The sequence below is a fragment of the Leptidea sinapis genome, chromosome 40 (genome assembly GCF_905404315.1).
Source record: "Leptidea sinapis chromosome 40, ilLepSina1.1, whole genome shotgun sequence".
Classification (NCBI taxonomy): Eukaryota; Metazoa; Arthropoda; class Insecta; order Lepidoptera; family Pieridae; genus Leptidea; species Leptidea sinapis.
The window spans coordinates 8165477-8188882 of record NC_066304.1 but is presented as its reverse complement, the minus strand read 5'-3'; the positions used below and the strand labels follow the sequence as shown (position 1 = coordinate 8188882).

Genomic DNA, 23406 nt, shown 5'->3' with positions numbered 1-23406 from the left:
TTAAAAAATTCTTTTAATTAACTTTTGTACTGAGCGTTACTTCCGTCAGAAAAAAATTAAGAGTAACCCGCAAGTCGCGCCTAAAGATTTCAATAAGGCTTTCAAATTCAAAAAGTATAAAAATCAAATAAAATTTTGATAAATTACTGTTCCACAAATATTATTAGGTAAGCACAGCGTATCTACCGTTCAGGCGGCGACGTTATTTGATACTTTGTTTAGTCTAAGTCTTACGTAAGGCCCAAGGACGAGTGTAGCATGTCGCAGTCAAACAAAGATATTTTTGATTTAAATATTTTGACTAAACTTATTAGAATGTTTGGTAGGAATTTTATAAAACTAAACGCGTATAGAAATGGAATAAGCTTAGCATCTTTAGTTCAAGATATTTTCATTAAAGACTATGAAAATTCTTAAGAATTTGTCACGAGAAACATTAAGCGGCAATTGCTTTCGTATTTAGAAGAGTGTAGACAATCTTACAGCGAATAAATAAACCAGCTTGCTAAGGATAGAATCTTGAATATCAAAATTATTCATTGAAATAAAAATAAAAAAATTACGAACTGGCTGGTCGAGTTTCAGCTTTGCAAAGTTTTATATGTATTGAAGTCCTCCAATTGTGACCACGTACCGGAAGACGCAGTGTTGGTAAGCCCCCCACAATATGGACCGATGATCTGGTCAAGACCGCCGGAATACGTTGGGTGAGGGTAGCGTATGACCGATCATCGTAGAGATCTTCGGGGGAGGCCTTTGTCCACCAGTGGACGTCTTCGGGTTAATACACGTATGATGATTAATTTATTAAAACTTCCGTGAGACATTGTAAGGTTATTTATTAACACAGCTTTACTCACGTTTTACCGGTGTGGGTACCGACTAGTTTCAGACCAGGCAACAGGGTGGGTGTAATGGGTTCGCGATAACGTCCCGTCTCGTACTGCGGACTTGGGCTCGTAGGGCGCAGCTGGACAGGGCGGGGGGCACGGGGTTAGCTGATGGTGATGACGAGCACGGTATCACTGACACTGTGTCACTATTGGTGTCCACGGGTGCACAAAATGTACTCACAATACCCACTACGTGATCATCGGCACCATAGGTCTTATTGCGAAATGTTGTAAAATACAACACGGGTTTCCACGTAGGTGGCAGAGCCCAACCCTTGTCTCTATTACAATTAGGTCAACGAGACACAAAGTTCTTATCGCGGGCCAATACTTTCACCTTATCGAACCTAATATAATGTGAGGTGTCAGAGTTGCGGGCATGCTCTGCTACTGCCGAGGCTTTGCTGTCCTCCGCAGTGAACGAAAATTGGGTCGGGACGTTATCGTGAACCCACCACACTCACCCTGAAGAAGGACTTCCGAATGATGCGAAACTAGTCGGTACCCACACCGATAAAACATAAAAGTAAAGCCGTATTCATAAATAATGATATGATGATGATGATGAAAGGTAAACATGCATACTTCGTTATTGGTTTAGATCCCTAATTATTAATATATCGACTGAAACAGTCGAATTTTTGTTTTTTTTCTATTGAAATCAAGACGTTATTGAAGCAAATTCTGACAAAATTTCGATGAAGTGAAATGACAATACACTGTTTGAAAATTTAATATCAGGTATATAAAATAATATCCAATTGCACTATATAGCTTATTTCACAAATATTTAGCTTGTAAGGCAATCTTAAACAGATATTTTTGTATCGAATATTAATCCGATTATAATATTACATAATTGATCGTTTTTTTTATTTAAGTTACTTCTTTTCAAAATTCAGAAAATTAAATTCAGAAATTTAAAAATATTTGCTTATTGTAAAGTTAATGTGTTAATCATTTTAGTTCAATTTTATGAATCATTTTGTTGTAAATATTTTGATCAAATGAATATGTGGTTTTCAAAGGTTTGGAATCAGAAGATGTAGAAATATCCTCTCACCTGCACCTCGGTTAAAGTAAAATTACTGCAACTTCCACTTACCAGGAACCTATTATATAAATATATTTATACTTAATAACTACTTAATGTCTAGTTAAACTTTTAAATTCTAGTAAATTAAATAATATTAAATCATATTCGAAAATATGTTATTGTATTATATTTTTCAAAAAGCTTATTCCCAAGCCACGTATAACAAATAATACTTTACAAGAGGGGGCCGCTTCTTACAATAACGTCTGCGTAGCGCTGACAACGCGAAAATAGCTACGCGCTACGGCTATCGCTACGCTACTATGAGTGTCAACTACAATAATTATTACATATTATTGTTATGGTGTAATATCCCTTTAAGACGATATGACGCACCACGTACTGTATAGTAAAGTTATTATATATTGATAAAATTAAAATCATAAAAGCGTGAAAGTGCGAGAGAGTGCCTCGTGCACTGAGAGTTCCGTTCTGAAGAAATAAAAAAAAAGATTATATTTTATTATAAAAAACAAAAATCTGCACCAACTGTTGGTTATTAATTCTAAATACACTTTTTTGTTATATACTCATGAAATATTCCCTAATTTACAATATATATGATAATAATAATAGGTTTCTAATAAAAGTACGTCAATCGTGTTCTATATTTTCACTTGTTCTATATTTTCCTGTGCTCTCATTTGGATCATGCAGCATATTCAAATCTGACCGTATATCTGTACTGGGTTTATTGAGAAGGCTAATTTATTTACAACATCCACGGACCGCTAACTTTACAATTGGATTTTTAATTTAACTCAATACATCTTGCGCTCCTGAGATTTTTTTATGGATTAGCAGGACAAACGAGCGTTCGTATCAAGGGTAAATTATTATCACCGCCGCCACATTTTCTGCAACATCAGGTGTTTATAGATGATCTTATAAGGTTTTGTTTTTACTTTCAGATAAATTAATACATCTCTTAATAATTGCTTCATCGCATCCACCAGACAATACTGTACTTACACCCATTTTGATCAACACTTAACAATCATAATTATATTTATTTGCATGATTAATTCATTTTTTTTAATTTTTCACTATTATAACATAATTCGAGCATAACATTAAAATCACATAAATACCAACAAGTATTAATGGATTCTACTCGCACACTAGCAATGTCGCCAAAATTGGACACTTAGACACAATATAACATACAAATATTCCAACAAATTATCTATCCCAACTTCCGACAAAATTGCCACCTCAGGTGTGTGTTACCTTTATCACACAAATGTTTTTAACAATTATTTTGGGTGGCGCAACACACGAGTTTTTTACATTTTCTAGTATTCTTCTGTCAAGCTACGAATATACTTCTCCTGAAAAAAGACTTTCCAGGTATTAGTAGAAAATAATAATCATGACTCTAGAAAATTCGTTACTACATTACATTATCAAGATTATTTTGAGAGGCAAGAGTCAATTTAAATAAAAATTATACAACATAACAATAATAGAATCTTCGAGGACATTCAAGTTTCAAATATGCGAGTAAAAATTCGTAAAAAGGAAAACAAGCCAGGTAGCCCGTGCGATTTTTAAATGGGAGCACATTTCATATCAAGGTTAAAAAATTTAATTCATAAAATATGCAAGTTAACACTTTGTAATGAGTAACAACCCTTCTATATGCACGATAGCAACAAATCGGCAGTAAATTTATTTGTTTGTCCCCTGTACCACCTCCTCTTCTGAAACTATTTATCCAGTCCCCATGTTTGCTGAGCTATTAGGGGAAATTATATCTATTTACTAAATTAATACAAAAGTTTATTCCTCGTAACGAGGCTTTCAATTCATAAAATGTGCTGAAAGTAAATAGACTTGGATTTCTATAAAAATCGTTATTGGGTTAAAGATAAAGGTTCCGTTGATAGGCTGACTACCTCCTACTTATTTTATTGTGGCTTTTTAGGAAAGAGCACAAACGACTATACATAAAGGCCATCTGATGGTATGTGATCACCTCAGTTAATAGTTTCTTTTAGCACCAGTGGAATCCAAAGAACATTGCTAACTTTTGAATCATCAAATAAACGTATACATGAATTCGAAAACCGAAAGACATTGGAACATGGTGGATGTTGTTTGAACAGGGAGGTCCACGGTGAGAGTCAACTGTATTATGTATAGCGTCACTAACACCTTACTGCCGGCATCCAGGTTAAGGGCGGTGTGTGTCAATAAAAATAGAATTAACCCTCGAACACTTACAATTGTTACAACAAATATGTAAAGGATCAAAACTTAGATATTAAAATTAAGTGCTATTAGCGCTACGCGATATGATGATTACCGCCGCCCAATCTTGCCAGCCAAACCAGAGGAATCACAACATATTAATATATTTAACAATATATTATTTCATTTTTAACGTTATAGTTTTATTTCAATAAGATTCACAATTATCTTTTAGTTTCTCATAACTTTTTTTCATTTCACGGTCGTTAATTTGGATAACAAAATCGTAATAAAACCTTCAAACATGAGCGCATTTAAAGGATAAAACAGCGACTTAAAATTAACATAATCTTAAACAGTTGTCTCTTTGAAGAGTTTTGTAACTTGATGAAAAATTAATAATTATGTTCTACATATGACATCGACACACGTGTCTGTCATCCCGTAGAGAGCGTCCCGCGGCACCTTCTACATTATGCAGGCTCGCTGCCAACCTGGTTACGAGAGGCGCGCATTAAGGACAGTCTGCATCTTTAACCACACTTTGACGTTTTCCACGTGGATTCATGACGTACAGTTCCGTTTATCTTAAGCGTAGGATAATAATCTCAAAAACGAGTAAGGAAATTTCAATTGATTTAAAAACTATGGATATGTAACGATAGAAATGTCATGTACAGTCTTAACACATTTTTGGGAGTGAAATTTGGCGGCTTTTATTACTGATGTATGCAGCGACGCGCCACTCTATCATATTATCTGTCATTCATTACTATTTTGTAGACATCTAAGGCTGATCGATTTAGCGATAGCCACTTAGGATTTTAACGTAAGGTATTGCAACTATAGTATAAATATGTCTACTGTGGTATATTCTTTAATAATTATAATTTTTTTTATATACTGTATAAGTCTTTGTGTTAGTCTTAAGTGCCCAATTGAAATGATCTCATGTATGTTGTGTGCACCTGTAGTTGGCTCATATACTGTAACTATTTTTGTACAATATTTAAGTTTAAGAGTGTACTGTGTATGTATTGTAAGAGCACCTTTAAATAAATAAATAAATGTGTCCGTTAAGATCGATTGTTAAACACTATCGAATAGTGTCACCCTATCGATGAGAAATGAAAAGAAATTAAATTAATGTATTTGTATGAGTCGTAGTAGCATAGTTCTTACGACTAACAATTCATAGATGCACAACACATATTGGCATGTAAATATATAAATGTAGAAGTGTCGACAAATTGATTCTGTCTTTTATATATGTATAGAATTTTATAGCTTAGGATAAAATGACAGAGGTTGAATTATTAATGTAGAATATAACTACTACTACTAGTGGCCCGCCCTAGTGTTAGGGGAGGGATGGTTGATGCGTAAGTAATCATATTTTCCTAATACATAAAAGAGAAACATAAAATTGATTTGTTAATTTATTTTCATTTAATTTTCTTTGAAAGAAAATTTGTCGACAAAGGATCTGTGCAACAATATTTAAGGTAACTTCAGACAAAGCACGTTAAACGCTCTAGTGAATTAATGCGATAATTTTAGTAAGTTCTGAGAGCTGGGGTATTAACATTAAGTAGACTTTCAGGAGTTTCAAGTTGTTTTTGTACTTACAATGACTTAATTAATTCTAGTTTAAACTCAGCAATACTTAATACGTTGCAACGAGTTGGAAATTATTGAGTCAAACTAAGAATAATAACATTTTGTAAAGGTTTAATAAACATATAAATGTTTAAAAAAAGAATGAAAATTTTTATCTGCAATAATAGTAGTATCACGAACGTATTAATAGATAAAGATCAATGAAACGTGTGAAATTATTTGCTATTTAAACTTAGTTCCAAGGAATAGTTTATTACTTAAAGATTTTCTTCACTATACTTGTAACCAAATTTTTCTCTTGTTGATTGTAAAATATGTTTTAGCACTTCAGACATAGAATGAATGTAAATAACTATAATCTATTTTTTTTGGTAACGTAGATCTGGAAGCACCGCCCAACGTGTTTCATAAACTTTACGTACTTTGAACCGTACAGTCAGTGTGAGGCCTGTGCAATGGGATTGTATCGGTGCTTTTTGCTATTGAGCTGTTCAGAATCGTGTGTCATTCAAGACATCGTCATAAGACACTCATTTAATTGCCACCCACTTAGTATGATCGCGGACGTGTCTTAGCGTTTTGTGCTTTAATCTAGATAAAAAATTGGCGTTAACAATATGAACCAATTTCAATTTATTACTATGAATTAGCTTGGATGTCGAATTCACCAAGCTTAAATTTATAGTTGTAGTTCTCCACCATCAATTTGGAATACTGTGTTGAGAACACATGCAGTCTTTCAAATCGGTGGTACCTACCTATAAGTATATATTGGGCGATTATAATTTTTCTTCATTTTAATTCAATTTCGTTTTATTTAGCTCTGCATTATTCGACTATGAGAAAGCGTTAGACTTGGTTTATAATCCTTAATTAAATGCCATATCACGAAAAAATTAAGACCCACAAACCCTTAACAATCTTCTCAGTCTCCCTTTCCAAGAAAACCCACAAATCTAGAGAGGTGTGTAAGACAATAAAGAGAAAAAAATTGACGCTTGGTTTGATGATTGACGAGACTTCTGTCTGAAATGTGCTAATGACCTGGTTCGTGACTTAAATTAAACCAAAGTACATTGCGGTTGCCATGCCCGTCATAGCGAAAGAAGGACTTTCCCGGCACATTGCGAGAATTGACAAGAAGACTACTTACATGGAGACCCTAGACCGGACATTAATCACCGCAGTTATATGGTTGACATTTGAACAGTCAGGTTTGGATCAAGTGAGTCGGGCACAATATGTTTTTAAGATGGAATCACCATAACTATATAACAATGAAGGAGCAATCAATACTCATCACTTTGTACAGCGACCTCACTTTTCTACTCGGAATGGTCTTGCAATTATATTAATTTTCAATTATTTTATGAATTAATACACAAAGGAAGGAGAAATGGATAAGATTATTTATTATTTTATTTGAATCTGTCAGTCAATAATAAAATAGGGTATTTGGAGGCATCCCCACCAGGCACAATAAGCGCACAGTCTGTTGTTCTCGAGTTGCTGAAAATAGCTCCTGATACTATGATTTAGGTATACTTAAAGTGTTAGAACTTTAAATAAATATATAGTAGATAAAAAACTAAAAAACACGCTTTTACTAGAAAACCGTACTAAAAAATATAAAATATTTCATTTATTTATAAAAGCGGTTTTCTTTATATTTTTAAACTATTATTAATTGTATTGTTAAATTTAAAATTTTCGTTGGTATTCGAAAATTTTTAAATGGTTGAAATTTAAAATTAACACCAGTTCCTGCCTTATAGACTAAATAAAATTATATAAATTAACAAAAATCTTATTAAAATTGAAAACTGGAATAATTTTGTCAAATTAATGTATTGTCCTCGATAAATCTACGAAGTTTGAACGAGATCTGGCCGTTTAAAGTGGATCAAAATCGCGCTAAAATGAATCGGTTACAAAAAACATACAAACAGGTATAGCTAATAAAAAGCGTGTAAAAACAAAGAGTCTTTAAGCTACATATTTTACAAAGTTTCGAATTCTATAAAAATAGAACATATATAAATAAAAACAGATTGCATAGTCTTTGATTTATTAAAGGGTTGAAAGTTGACAGTAGTGTGTCGAGATGTGACTAACTTGATATACAGAAGAAATTCCTGTGAAATATAACAGGCGTAGACACACATGGGTTTTATTCAAGTTCTACTAATTACTCGTATATTATGGTCGCGTCACCGCTTTGGTTTAAAATGTATGACAACGTTTGATTATCATATATATATCTTCATCAAGATCGGTAGGCTACCTGAATATTACGCGCCGTTCAATGCTGAATCCAATAAATTTCATACATTGTTTAGTTAAAATACTTTATAAATCGCTATAGCTGTAAATTTTGACTTAAAAGTGGTAATATATTTTTGTAGGCATTTTCTCATTAAATGCTCTACTTTTCTCTCAACTCAAATTTAAAGTGGTAATAAATTGTTACATGTTGTTAATATCGTTGCCACATTTAAATGATATTTTAATTTGACTTATCGATTTTGTACATCCTAACTACTATCCAAGTTTTATTTGTACATTCATTAATAGCGTTACATAGGGAGACAATCAAATTTATTTATATTCATTAATAGAATACTAGCTATTTTTCAAAAGTAGTATTTTTTTAAAGAACTTATGATTTTTTAAATATTTTATTCTACTTTTAAATATTTCTGGTAACTTATTATAAGTTTTGATCGACATTGCGTAAGGATCTGAACTGTAAAATATTATTAGTAAATTTATATTTAGTTTGAAAAATATTATTTTTATAGCGAAGTATATTGCGCCCGGCGCATTTATGAATTTGGTGTAAATCTTTGGGTGTTTTCTTACAAACTTACATAAATATAGTATATATAAGTAGTGTAATGTTTAAATATGGAGGTATTGGAAATGAGGTTTACAGTTTACTCTTTGCTTAAAATTTACAAGTACACGAATACATTTTTTCTGTAAAATAAAAGTTCGCTTACTTTACTTCACCCAAGTAGTTACATTATAAATCGTTTTAAAAATAAGGTAGAGCAAAAACGCAACCTTTATGGAACAGCCATTACTATTATAAATTAATAACTGTATTCCTGCTGTCGTTGGTAAGAGATGATGAATGATGCTGTGACGTCAACACATCAACAATGAATGAGGGATGGAAACCACTCTGAGCTCGTTCACGAACAAAATTAACAAAACTTTAGAATTCGATGTTATGAATACACTAAATGCTGCAGACAAGATCACTTAATTGAATTAGATAAAAGCGTAGATTAATTTGATTATAAGATATTTAATACAATTATTTATTTCATTAAAATATATATAAAATGGTCTTTGATTGAGGCTTAATCACGCCTAAACCACTATCGCATCGACATGAAACTACCACCATTCGATGCGAAATTTATCCTGAATGGTTTATGGCTACTTATTTTTTTTTTTTATTTATTCCCTTTTAAATACGCCCAGCGAAGCAGGCGGGAACGGCTACTAATATATAATAACAAATAAACTTCAACAAGCGTCAGTGTCGCAATAGTTATAACCGTTGACTCTCACCCCGGAGTCTCCGGTTCTGATCCAACCTATCATAGCCATCTATCAATGTGTTTTCTGTTTTTGTAAGTGAAATATACATTTATTCAACACTTCACAAGGTGGGCACAGCTCTTGTCATCACTTACCACCAGGTGACCTGTTCGCTCGTTTGTCTTCCTCTAATATATAATTAACTTTACCTAAATATATATACCTGTAACATTATAATAATAATATTAACAAACAATAATACAGTATTGTCACAAATTATCTGTACATATTCCACGTTCCAACTGCGGTTCTTAGGAGATACGTTCTAAATGATGATAATTTTAATGCGTGTTGACTATAACGTGAAATTCACTTTTATAATATTATTATGATGAACAAACAGACGGGTGTCGTACACCTGTAAGGATACGGAGCTGGAGCAAACCATAATACAGGTAACAGATCGATAAATTAAACTTTATTAATACTATATTTTATTGGTGTTTTATATTTTTAGAGTAATAAAAATGTAGAATCCATACAACAAGAATTCATAATTCCACAAACGTTAACAGAGAGAGTGTATAATATTTGTGTTCTGCAAATGAAAGGCGAGAATTTCAACACCTGTATGACAGAATTTATTCGATTTTATAAATCAAATTATCCAATTTGAAAACATTCTATTAAGTAATATTCGGAACGAAAGAAGCCCGCGCCGCCTTGCCGTTAATTTAATAATTCCGATTCTGTCTCTCTGTCCCGCTCTCACTGCGAGCCTATTCACTTTAATTATTTTGAAACAAATTACGTCGTTCTGAACTGCGGACTTATTATACGTTTATATAAATGGTTTATATTTGTTTATGTATAACGCGATTTGTAATTTAACGTTTGAGCTATCGGCTGTTGTACTGTCGATACCTACATGTATCGATATATTATAGGATACGTCATCTACACAGAGGGACCGAGCTACTGTTCTCTACAAAGACGTCGTAATGGAATCGTCGAACGTACACATCGGAATACAACGCTATTAGAAGTAGGACCTTGAGATGCTAAAGTAATATACATACACAGAACAGCATTTAATGTAGTTTATATTGCGTTAACAAACTTATTTATTTATTTAAACATAATGCACAGCTCTTAAAAAGTTTTTAATAATACATAAAAATATGATCTGACAGCCAAAAGGATTATCATTTTAAAGGCTTAACAACTTAACAAAATAAACAAATTAATGAAACCTTTATTGTCATACATCCATTGATATAAAGCCATAGATGTTATAACATGTATGATATATACAGTTTGTATGTACTTTTAAATTAAGTAAGTGTTAATGTACTTTTAAATTAAGTGTTACTCCGACACAAGATTATTTAATTAGTAATTATTAAGAAAATTTATTGAATTAGGCGGAACTTTGCGTAAATCCATAATTATACAAATGATTTAAGTTTAATTTAGTGTTAATTCCGCCAATATTTGTCTTTAAAAACAATTCGACACGCGTTTCGCCTCTACACGAGGCATCCTGAGGACGTGTTGTCTCGCCAAAATCTGGCATGAGACATCGTAGAGTCTCGTGTAGAGGCGAAACACGTGTCGAATTGTTTTTAAAAACAAATATTGGCGGAATTAACAAAAACTTAAATCATTTGTATAATTATTAATGTGTTTTTGTTGATATTCGTATGATTTAGTTCCACATTATGAACATGTAGGCCGCACTGCGATGGTGATATACAATTATTTTTTGCTTCACCTTCTTGCAAAATTCTTTAGTAGGTATTGATATGAAAACCGGGCCGAAAATGAATAAGTTATTGCGTTCGTTGTATGAACATACTTAATATTATATCGTGATTAAGCCGGCGGTAATAGTTATTTATGCAACTGTTGTGTAATAAGGGGTATTAAAACACGAATGTGGGTTTAATAGTATCACATGAGTGTTTTAATATCTAATTATCAACAGTTGCATACAAGACTTTATCTACACCTAGGATATGAATCCTCTTAAAGATTCTGAAACAGTAAGCTTACTGCTAACATTAAAATAGCCAGTCCTAGCAGTAACCTAATATCATCCCTTACTGATTATATACAAATAAACTAAGTATTAATGAAAGAATTATTAATTTTAGTAGTAATTTACATTTTTTATAGTGCAACTATTAAAATTCACTTGAATATTATGTTATTTTGCAGCGTTTAAATTATCCGGCGGTGTGCTGTCAAAACTTGAATCGCTCATTTTTTCAAGAAAAATGTCGGGGTTTCGAATAATCTACTTTTTTTTACAGCGCGCCATGTTCTGGTAGTGTGGAACGCGCGTAAACGAAAATGTTCTTTTTTTGAAATTCATACAGATACCACGCATCGAGCAATAAGAATGTGGCTGTTTGTTGAAACTCTTTGTGCATGAAGGGATCGAAAAAAAAACCAAGAAGTGTTGTTATGAAATTCAGTACAACATTACAACACTCGTTTGGGTGATGTAAAGGTTATTACCACATTGGGTGTTTAAATGTTGGTAATAAGCTAACTGTTTCAGAATCTTTAATAGAGGATTTAAAGCATGGGTGTAGATAAAGTTATTTAAAATCCATTTATAACAACCATCTTCATTTGTTTTTTTTTTATTAAATATTTTAACGACTTACTGATACTGTTTATTAACTTTAATGGATATTTTTCATTCTTCAGGATTAAAATCTTAGCAAGGTCACACAATTTAGATTTTGAAATATATTTAATTATTTCTATTAATTAAAGTTAACACTTGTACCTAATTCTAAAACCAAAATTAAATCTTAATTAAATTTTATTACGAGATATCTCTTATGACTACGACAATTAATGCTACACCTATAGAAAAAATAATCTGCACATATCATAGGTTCGCTGCCACGCCGGAATTTGTTGATTTTAGACTAACGGAATGCCTTTACTTTTCGCTGTTGAATACGAATGAAAAATTGTCGGCGAGTTATTCTTATTACTTAACAAGTTATGATAGAACAAATTTTTTAAATTTATGGTTCCGTCTCGGGTTGATATAAATATTTATTCCACAGTAGATATACAAACTAATCATTATAAGCAAAGAGACGACTTTCATTCTACTAATGTTAATATGCAGACTATACAATTTAATATCCAAGTTAGTTATATAGTTAGATAGTATGTTATAGATCATTTAGAAATACGTTTTTGTATTATATCTCGCTCCATTCACATACTAATTTACAAAACCAGCACGTTTTTATAATGGATCGAACAACGTTTGCGTCAGCGAGATTATTATAGAACACTCTATCATTTCATACTTCACGTACCTAACAGAAGTATTGGAATTTAAAAATTACAACGGTTCGGTCTCACAGCTTTATATAAATAAACCTGATAAAAATATATGTTTCGGAAAATCAAGAATTGTTAAGACTTTGTTGTTTGGTGCTTTGGAACTACGAATGTGATTTGAATTTCAATATATTTTGTGCTATGTGAAGTAGAAATCTATTGAGAATAGCTTTAGTGGCCCCATGAAAAATAATGATAATCCATCCAAGGATTGATCACGTAGGATAATATTTAGGCTTCAGTCCGTCTTAAACACAAGATATAAACAAAATTTATTGCTTCAATATTTTCCCCCGCCGACATTTAATAATTTTTTCACGAATTCAACTTAATACATGATTACTCAATACAACTTGATAAATAAAATGCGTGGGTCATCATTATCATCATCAACATTTCAGATGGAAGACTTCCACTGCTGGATAAAGGCTTCCCCGAAAGAGCTTATCATATTATGAAAATAATAATTACTATTTCAACGACTATCAAGATCTCTCTATGACTCTAGTAGTTATTTATTATCATAACGCGAGTCATAGACTAGAGTCAGACAGAGAGATTAAGAAAATTCTATCACGTGACACACACCAGATACAGTAAGTATATGAGGCAAGTGCCCGTGGGAGCAATAAAATGGAATATCATAAACATGGTAAAATAGTTAATGTTTTATGTATTTACTGACATTCTTTGTTAGTATTAGTTTTAAATCTTATTATAGCACGTTGTAACTGAACACGATTTATTTTAAAGAATTAAATACTATTTTATATTCCGAACACAATTTCTTCAAGAGTCGCCCGTTAGCTAATATCCCTGTAATTAAATCAAGTTGTTCACAACAATAGCCCTCAGCAGAGAGAGTGGAGGCGAGGGATGAGTGAAACCAGCCAACCGTGATGATTCGATGTTCACATGTTTATATATCGTACCGTGCCGTGCCGTGTATGTTCACGACTGCTCATGGCACTCTTTCGGTGGGTATATTATGTTTACTATTGTTTTTATTCAGTTGCCGGATAATAGTAAACTATGTAATTCAATTAATTAATGTAACTATTAATGTACAAAAGCCATATTTTTTTTTAAGTTTCAAAGGTTTGGCGTAAGGTTTGCAAACTAGAAGAGACCTTTATATAAGTATAATGTACAAGTTACAAAAAATATTTAGTTCATTGGTTAGAATGCGTGCGAGAGTCTTGCAACTGAAATAGAGTCAGCTATCTTACAATGACCTAGTCTCATATATGTTAGGTTTTTTGTATTTATGTGATAAACATAACCTAAATTGGCATCCAGAGTCCTTCACGATCAACTGTTCATGTATTAAATGTGTTCGCGTTGAACTATAAAAGCCTATTTTATATGTCACAATGACTTGGCTACTGCCATACTTTTGACTCCTAACAAGAAAACTCCTTAACTGTCAACAGGTCTGACATTTACCTATGGTCTGGGTGCTAAAAGAAAGGCTTGCTGAGAAGAATATAACAAAAATTATGTATTTTATTGTATAAGTTTGGTGAGTTCTTTAAACGTAACGTAACAGAAGAAGAATATGACTCAGAAACCACATAATATATTCCAGGTTATAATATGTAAACGAATCGCTGGGATGCTCAAAAGCGCTTTTTATTAATACACCTATCAAATACTAACATCTAACACTTGTGAAAGTGGAAATTATAAATAGTTTGAAAAAACCTCATAATCTGATTTTGCACAATATGATTGATTATTTGTAAAAGTGTACACAAAGTGTATACAATGCACTCGTTGTCATGTGCCAAACCTAGGTATTCCCTGGAGATCTTAGAACGTGTTACTACCGTCGAAGTGGGTGGTATTTTAATTTGAAATTAGAAAATAGTCAAGGAGATCCAAGTGACAAGTACACATTTGCTACTTATTTGAAATGTTGAGAGAAGAACACTACCTCAACGCTTCACTTATGAGACATGCAATAACATAAAAATAAAATCTTTTAGGCCTAGGAATCGCAGAATGTACTTGGTATCTTCTGTGATTTATGTAAAGCTTTTCATTGTGTTCAACATTCAAGGCTGGTTAGAAAGCTACGTCACTACGGGAAAAATAGGACTGCACTTGAAACACTGATTTTATAATTTACACAATAGCATTTAGAATGTCAATGTGAAATTCAGGAGATGTCCTGGGACTGTTCTCAATAGGATGTACTACCACACGGGTCTATTTTTGGACCGTTCCTCTTTCTTTTTTATATATGTGACCTGTGACACGACACTCATATTTAAAGTGAAAAGAAACGTTGATTTTATCGAAGTAAACAATGCTCTGTATATCAATCTGTAGCCAATAACCTAATGTACAGCAAGAAAACTAAATATATTTACTGCACTAAACGTTAAATACGTAGATGCGTTTTGTTAAAAGGATAGGTGTAAAAGCCTGTGGAATCTGCTATATTTATTGGCTAACTCTAATAGTTATGGGCCCTCGATATTGAAGGGTTGGCTATTAGACTCAATTCAGCACACATGGCTATAAAGATAACACAATTATTTGACATAGAACAGACATTCAAATGAATTAGAATTTGAATTAATAGTAAAATATTAAGATTTTAACATAGTGACTGTTGCAGGTCATCATAATACTTTTTGTAATGTTTTAACTTTATGATTATCAAAATGTTAACATCGGGAGTGATTAATATTAACTTGTTATGCATACTAGTTGGTTAGGTCGTGTAAGAAGGTTTTGAGATGGGCTATTTAGATGCTTTTGCATTCTGTGGTTTTTCTAGGTTTTGTTTTTGTTTGGATGTTTTATGGGGTCCTGATACCAGTCCCAGAGAAGTTAATAAACATGTGTTGCGAAATTGTTTAACAACCTGTGTGTGCTTGTGCTTACCTTAAGTGATACCTTTGAAAATGAGTGATCTCCTTCACCTTGGTTACAATGAAATATTATTTATTGTATATATTTATGAAATAAGGGAAACTATGGAAAGTATGAGAGTGATATTGAAAGTAGAGTGAATGCAGGAAACATGGTGAATGGAGGTTTGCACTCCTTTATGAACAGGCAGAAGGTGTCTAATAAAGCTCGTTTGGCTGTGCATGAGGGGGTGTTGGTTCCAACACTCATGTACGGAAGTGAAAGTTGGGTATGGCAGAAAAAACATGAAAGCAGAATAAATGCAGTTTAGATGAGAGCGTTGAGAAGTATTATAAGAGTTAAACTCAGTGACTGGATGAGAAATAGTGAGATAAGGAAACGTTGTGGTCTGAAAGAAGAGGTTGTGACAAAAATTGAGAAAGGTATGCTGAGATGGTTTGGACATGTCGAGAGAATGAATGAAGAACGATTTACGAAGAAAGTGTATAAGGCCAGTGTGAATGAAAGTGTTGGAAGGGGTAGACCTAGGCGGACGTTTCGAGATCAAATCAGAGGCGTCTTGAAAAAAGCCAGGTCAAGAGTACCCTAAACCGAAGAGCATGTATGAAAGGAATAAATAAAGTGGACGAAGCGAAACAAGTATGTAAGGATCGTAGCAAGTGGAAAGAAGTGGTCTCTGCCTACCCCTATGGGAAAGAGGCGTGATAATATGTATGTATGTATTTATGAAATACTTATATATATTTTTTTTTAATAATAGTATATCAGTTCTAGGGCATGTACGTTTTCGAATTGGTAGTAGATTTTGACGTTGAACATCGTTCATATCAAACATCAAAAAATTTTGAAATGTTTCATAAATATATTATTTTTAATTGAATACTGTGTCTTTTATTTTATATTTATTTATACTTTGGTGACGATTCAGTTCTAAAAACACTGTATTAATGTGATTTGTCCAAAACATGTTAAAATATCTCTCGCTAAATATTACAAATCTCTATCTGGAAACTTATATTTAAATTAAAAAGAGAGTTCAACACTTTCATTTACATTCAATGAAATAAAGGCCTTCTGTTGTTATAGCAAACAGCTGTGTCTAAATAGATCATGTAACCATGTTACTCTTAAAAGATCTTTTTATGATTTAAAATAAAAGTGAAATAGATATCAATCATACAGTTACAAGCAAATGAAGTTCATCTAGACTGGGTACTAATTTGTCTCGTAAATTAATCGCCTGCGCCTACCGGGGGTTAGAGAATCAAATATTTGTCCTTCGCCTGATTGTAAAATACTGAAATGGGAAATAAATTCATTCAAAATAATGAAGAGTGAATTACAATTTTTTCAATACCTTTGCTGAGATTTACATTATATATAACAGCAGTGACCACGTACCACAAGACCGCGTATTGGTAGGCCCCCCACAAGATGAACCGTCGATCTGGTCAAGATCACCGGAATACATTGGATAAAGGCATTGCAGTACCAGTCGTAGAGTTGCGATCATAAATTAACACGGGATGCTTTTTAATCTGAGCTTCTATTTGTGAACCGTTAATCAAAAATGAAGAGACAATAGACTTTCTAAGGTAAATATTGGTTTATTTGTTGCTGAATTTTGAAGCCAAATTAAACTTATTTCTTCTGAAAGTTTTACATATTTAACCATAATTGACTTACCTGATAACGTTGTATTAATCACCTATTCTGATACTGTCCCATTGACCTACTCCACGACTTGAATTAATTTTCAAAAGTACCACGGTAATCCTAAGTGTAAGTATCCCTGAAGTCTTAAGGTATACGTTACCATACCTCGATACCAGTATCAGATGAGCACAGCGACACCAGACACCACAGTTAGCACAGGACACTCACATCTCAGTCCAGCACACTCAATACAGACACTGCACGGTACGTCGCGATCGGCACGTGTCGCAGTCCGCTCGTCACGCTCGCGGTCTCCACTACAGGCGGGTTCGTACGACGCTATCCCGACACAACTGCCGGACCGGCGCCCGGGTGCGGAGTACGACGCACCCCCCCCCCCTCCTACCCTACCCCTCCACTATTTTTCAAGAGCGACTCCATCCCTGTCTAATTTTTCAATGAACTATGAACTGTAACAATGTACGCCTGTGAAACGGCAGCGTTTGAACCGAGCCCAGCTTTGTTAACTATTTGTAGACTCACTACTGCTTTGTCTACGTAGCATCAAAATAACCACGATTCTAGAAGTCTGCAAAATTGCAAATATCCCAGTAAGATTCTCAACTTCTGGAAGGAGCTGAGCTGGTTGGTGTACCTACGTAGCCGTATTTGAGTCGATTTTAAGAAAGCCCTTGATCCGTCAAATCTAACGGGCAGCACGGTAATGCGTTCAGTCTTGAGCTGAAGCAGGACTCTGTATGTATTAAGTATTTTTGTGAGATATTTATTGCGAGTGTATGCACAGACTTGGTCTTAACGAAACTGACAAGCTTACATCACATCAAACCATTATTTATGAACTTCAATTTGATTTATGTACGAAGCTGTCAGTGTGCAAGTTGTTTGTGAACGTAGAGTTTAAATTCTCTAATTCTCTTTGGTTGGTTGTATGTTAGTATGTTACGTGACGTCAATATGTATTTTAATTATTTACTTTTACACTCCCTATCTAATTTGGTATATTTATATTCTGGTGGTATATTTTTATAAGGCAAAAGTGGTGATAGGCATTGTTCCACAGGAAGGCCTAATGCGCGTTAATTTTTTAAAGGTTATATTAAATAGACAAACGATTGGTTACTCATATTATACTACACGCGGTGCAACAATTTATATTCAAAATTTGGAAGTACATGGCAGAGAGTTCCTTGAGAGTTTCATTGTGAAAAGAAGTGCATTACTGGTGGCGGAGCATGAGACGTATAATGCAGGTGTAGTGAGATGTATGGCAACGGCAGTAGGATATAGGTGATGCAGCAGGCAAAGAAGACATACGATGAAGCAGTGATCCTCACTATACCTAATAGTTGAACAATAGATCTATATTGAACCAAGTCATAATACCGTGTGAAAAAGTCGATACAATTATTTGCTTTAATAAGTGTTAAACGCAACGTGACATTAATATATCTTCTATATAATCGTTTTTTACAAAATTGTCCTGATTTAATATATCGAATAGTTTTAAGTTCCCGAAATGGTTTTGAAGTTCCTCTTACTACCCTACTTCAACACTTATTTTATGATGTTACATACAAACACTTTTTGTATTTTTTTGTCCATTTAAGTTAATATTTTTTTCATTTAAAAACTATAGACTGATGGTTATAAAATTAAAAACAAATATTTACCAGCAGAAATTATGATACCTTTTGATTTTTCTCAATATATTCGTAAAATTTATTGAATGCAAAAAATTTATTAAGACTATCTACGAACAATGCAGAATCAGTGAGTAATTGAGATATAACTTACTATTTAAGTGATTTAAGTATACAGCTGCACTTCAGTGCTAAGTTTTACCTAATTTCAATATTCAAGAAGAACTTGGCAGGAAGTGGCGCGACTCGTATTACCATAACTCTACGAGCGGTATTAACCGATATATTAAGAACTTTCTTCAGCGTCTTACTTGTAACTCCAATAGTTTTGTGAAAAAGACAGCCAGTCTGGCTCACGCAGGGAAAATAAACAGCAAATACATTTTTATTTTCCCGCTAAGAAAATTGAAAATTTTCAAAAATTCGAGAGGTTATTGCTTTTACTCCGATTTTTGAAAATCGAGCTTTCATCTGATCTCAAAGTTTTAAGGTCCAAAGAAGCTTCCCTGACTATTCCCGCGATGGTGTCCGTACGTCCGTATATATATATATATATTAATATTTTTTTTGATAACTCGTGTAAATTACTTACTGCTACACTTTATGTAGAGTCCAAGAGTTTCGTACGCTTTCACTGAATATTCAGGGCTCGTAAAGCGAATACATCGAATTTTATCTTTTGTTCTTGGGAATAAATAAAAGTCGAAGGGCACCAGGTCAGGACTGTATGGCGGATGACTCATTAACTCGACACCTGCCATAGTCAAATATTCAACAGCCCGTTTTCGGAGTGCTCTGAAGCATTGTCGTGGTGAAGGAGGATCCTACTTCGAGGGCGCTGCTGTCGAATTTTTTCCAAGACAACAGGCAAACAGCGATTGACATACCAATCTGTAGTAACTGTCCTTCCATCTTCTAGCACAACTCTCACGAAATGACCTTTCCGACCAAAGAATGAGACAATCATCTTTTTTCCTTGACTTCTTCCTTTCTTTACCTTAGTTGGCCGATCCTCGAAAGGAAACACCCACTGAGCTGGTTGTCTTTTGGTTTCGGGTTCGTAGCAATATATCCAGCATTCATCACCTGTGACAATGTCAAATACAGCATTTGAGTCACCGCCGTTGAACTTATCTAACATTTGGCGACACCAGTCCATGCGAAGGTCTTTCTGGTCGTCGGTTAAAGTATGGGGAATCCATCTTGTACAAAGCTTCCTGACGCCTAAATGTTCATGTAATATTTTTTGAACTTGACTCATACCAATGCCTAAGCTTGCCCGTATCTGCTGATAGGTTACTCTTATCTTCGCGGCGCACAGCACTGATGTTATCTTCAGTAGTCGCTGTTAAAGGACTTCCCTCACGCGGATCATCATTGAGATTGCTACATCGACGCTTAAACTCGTTAAACCAATTGTAAATAGTGGCACGAGATGGGGCTTCATTAAGAAATGCTAATCGCAGCCTATCATAGCTTTGTTGTTGAGTAATCCCACAACTAAAATCATAATAAATAATTGACCCAAAATTTTTTCGCGTGAGTTTATTTTTCACATGTAACAAGAGTTTTAGATTTGCCGCCAATTCACAAAAACAAATGAATGCAATATACTACATTAGGTTACCAAAGAGTCTTAAAATTGAAATTCAAAAAAAATTTCACTATCAATGTTTCCAACTGGCCAGTTCTAAACATTTTCAGTGTTACCCACGTATTATTATCTAAATAATAACACAATAAAGTACAGTATAGTGTCTCAGATAAACCTTTGTGTTATTATTAAGGTAAGACGATGGAGACATTTTCGTTTCAGCCCACTTCTTAAACATGTTTGGCGTGATCTTAAAGTCGTTTCACGTAAATATTATAATGGTTATTTGTTGTTAGATTGCTAATAAACAAGTTTGAAAAGAACCTTAAGTGAAAACATTAGCTGAGACTTTCTCAACACACCTACCGTCGCGCTAACGCGTGCGAGACAGTCAGTGCCATAAAGAAAAATACAGCTGCGAAAAAAACAGGTGGAAAAATTAAAAAAATCAGGTTTTATTCTCGACTATTTCCTACTCCAAAAATGAACTAATGTTAACTAGACTTTGGAAAGTGAATGGGAAGGATAAACATAGTTTTCAGTTTTGATTTTTTGTCGGTTTTTGTTGTTTAACTTGTATACTTGGCCTCTGTTTGCAGACTAATTTATAAGTTCATTTTAAGCAGGAAGTTTGGTGCACTCACAAAAACAAGAATTTTAAATAAAGCAAAACAGAGAGGCACAGGAAATGATGATATTGATATTAATTGGTAAATAATTTTTTTCTGGGGCTACTCTAAATTATTGAATTGTTGAATCTAAATTATAAAAAAACTTAGGCAAATGGTTGACCCAAAGTCCATCCCTGCAACTTCCCGCTAATTCCATACCTAAACGCTTCAAATTGTACTTATGGCGGTTTTGAGCTCAAAATTTTTGTGTTATTTTGAGCTCGAATAGCTCACAAGTTAGCTGTTCTATGCTTTTTAGCTATTTATAAAAGAAGTGAGAACATGCATTTCATCAGATATTAAATCTCGGCCACCACCACCACAAACCACTATTTTTTGAAGTTTCCAACCACAATAACTTTTAAATAATACTAATTTTAAGAGCTGATTTGATTTTTGGAATGGATCGATAAAGCCCTTTAAAAATTATTCCAAAAAAACACATGAGTATTTTTTAGCGTAGTTTTTTGCAATTTAAAATCTGCCGGTCCGAATAAGTCCGAACTGTGTAAATTCTAATTTTGGTCAGCCCTTTAGAATGGCGCCAACCGCGATGAAATCGATGGAGCTGTTCAAAAGTTATAAGAGGTTTACATTCATCTATATATATATAAAACACGGATAAATTACATTTTTTAATATTGAAACCTAGCTAGGTCGAATTCTCGCCCCCGAAACTACATGTATACTAAATTTTATTAAAGCCGTTTCCGAGATTCAGAATATATATATACAAGAATTGCTCATTTAAAGATATAAGATTTAAGATTATAAAGATAAATATTTAAGATAATTAAAAATTCAACAACATGAAGTACTCTACCCGATTACAGGATCATCAATCCACTACAAATAGCGCCCATTCACGAAATTGACGCATGGACCAGCCATCGCCTCCCTTGACCATATTTAAGAGAAGAGAATACGCGACGTCGCAACAAGTAATGATATTAAACCAAAAAATACGAAGCCTTCTAACTCCACCAAATTACAATAAAGAATGTGTGTCTACATATTATTATAAAAACTCAATAAATACCTGTACTACAGTTATAATTTACAATTTAATTTAAATATAATATAAATTTAAAATTTAAATTTAAAATTTACAATTTAATTTAAATATAATATAAATTTAAAATTTAAATATAATATAATAATAATAATAATAATAATAATAATAATAATAATAATAATAATAATAATAATAATAATAAGTATAATAATAATAATAATAATAATAATAATAATAATAATAATAATAATAATAATAATAATAAGTATAATAATAATAATAATAATAATAATAATAATAATAATAATAATAATAATAATAATAATAATAATAATAATAATAATAATAATAATAATAATAATAATAATAATAATAATAATAATAATAATAATAATAATAATAATAATAATAATAATAATAATAATAATAATAATAATAATAATAATCAGGAAACTTTAAATCAAATTAAAGAAGAAATAAAGTCACAACTAGAAATAGAAAATGAAAATCAATTCCATATTAACATTAGTGAACCAACAAACGATGTAATTCCATGTTCTTCCACTCAAACAATACCAAACACACAGCACAATCAATCATTAAATACATTCACATATAATATTCAATCATCACAAACATTCTCATATATCACTCAGACATCACATAATATGTCTACACAGACTGAATTTGTTACTATAATGATGGAAAACGACATTGATACGGTATTAGACCATAACCCAGGTACGAACACTGAAATAGAAGAAATTTGTTATAAATTCAAAACAGCACTAACACAATATTCAGGAATGGACCCACTAGTCCGTCCAAAATTGCCTAAACTTAGATACAATTCTCACCTATTTCAACTAGTCAATATGTTTAATAGCGATATCCTGTCCCGATTTATTTCCGACGACACAAAACTAACTGACATACATACGATAGTGTATTGCGTAGCCTTAGTTATCTCTGAAGAACTTAACTATAAGGTCACAGAATATATTAGAAGCACAAGGCCCAAAGACTGTTATAAACCACCATGGCAAATAAGGTTAGAAAAGGATATAGAAAAACTCAGAGCAGACTGTGGGCGACTCACCCAGTACATCAATAACAATAGATCCCGTAAAATCATTAAGCATGTTAAAGCAATATTTAAAACAGGAAACACACACACTAAACATGAAAATAGCAACA

General features: G+C 32.9%; 1 protein-coding gene across 2 annotated transcripts in view; it reads right to left on the bottom strand.

The window, feature by feature from the left end:
• LOC126976330 (zwei Ig domain protein zig-8-like) overlaps positions 1 to 17609 on the bottom strand; it is a 446719-nt gene extending 429110 nt beyond the window's left edge. For both annotated transcript variants that reach the window (XM_050824622.1, XM_050824623.1), the window contains exon 1: positions 17434 to 17609. The gene's annotated coding sequence lies outside the window, so the exon portion shown is untranslated. The remainder of the gene's footprint in view (positions 1 to 17433) is intronic.
• Between the last annotated feature and the right edge of the window lie 5797 nt (positions 17610 to 23406).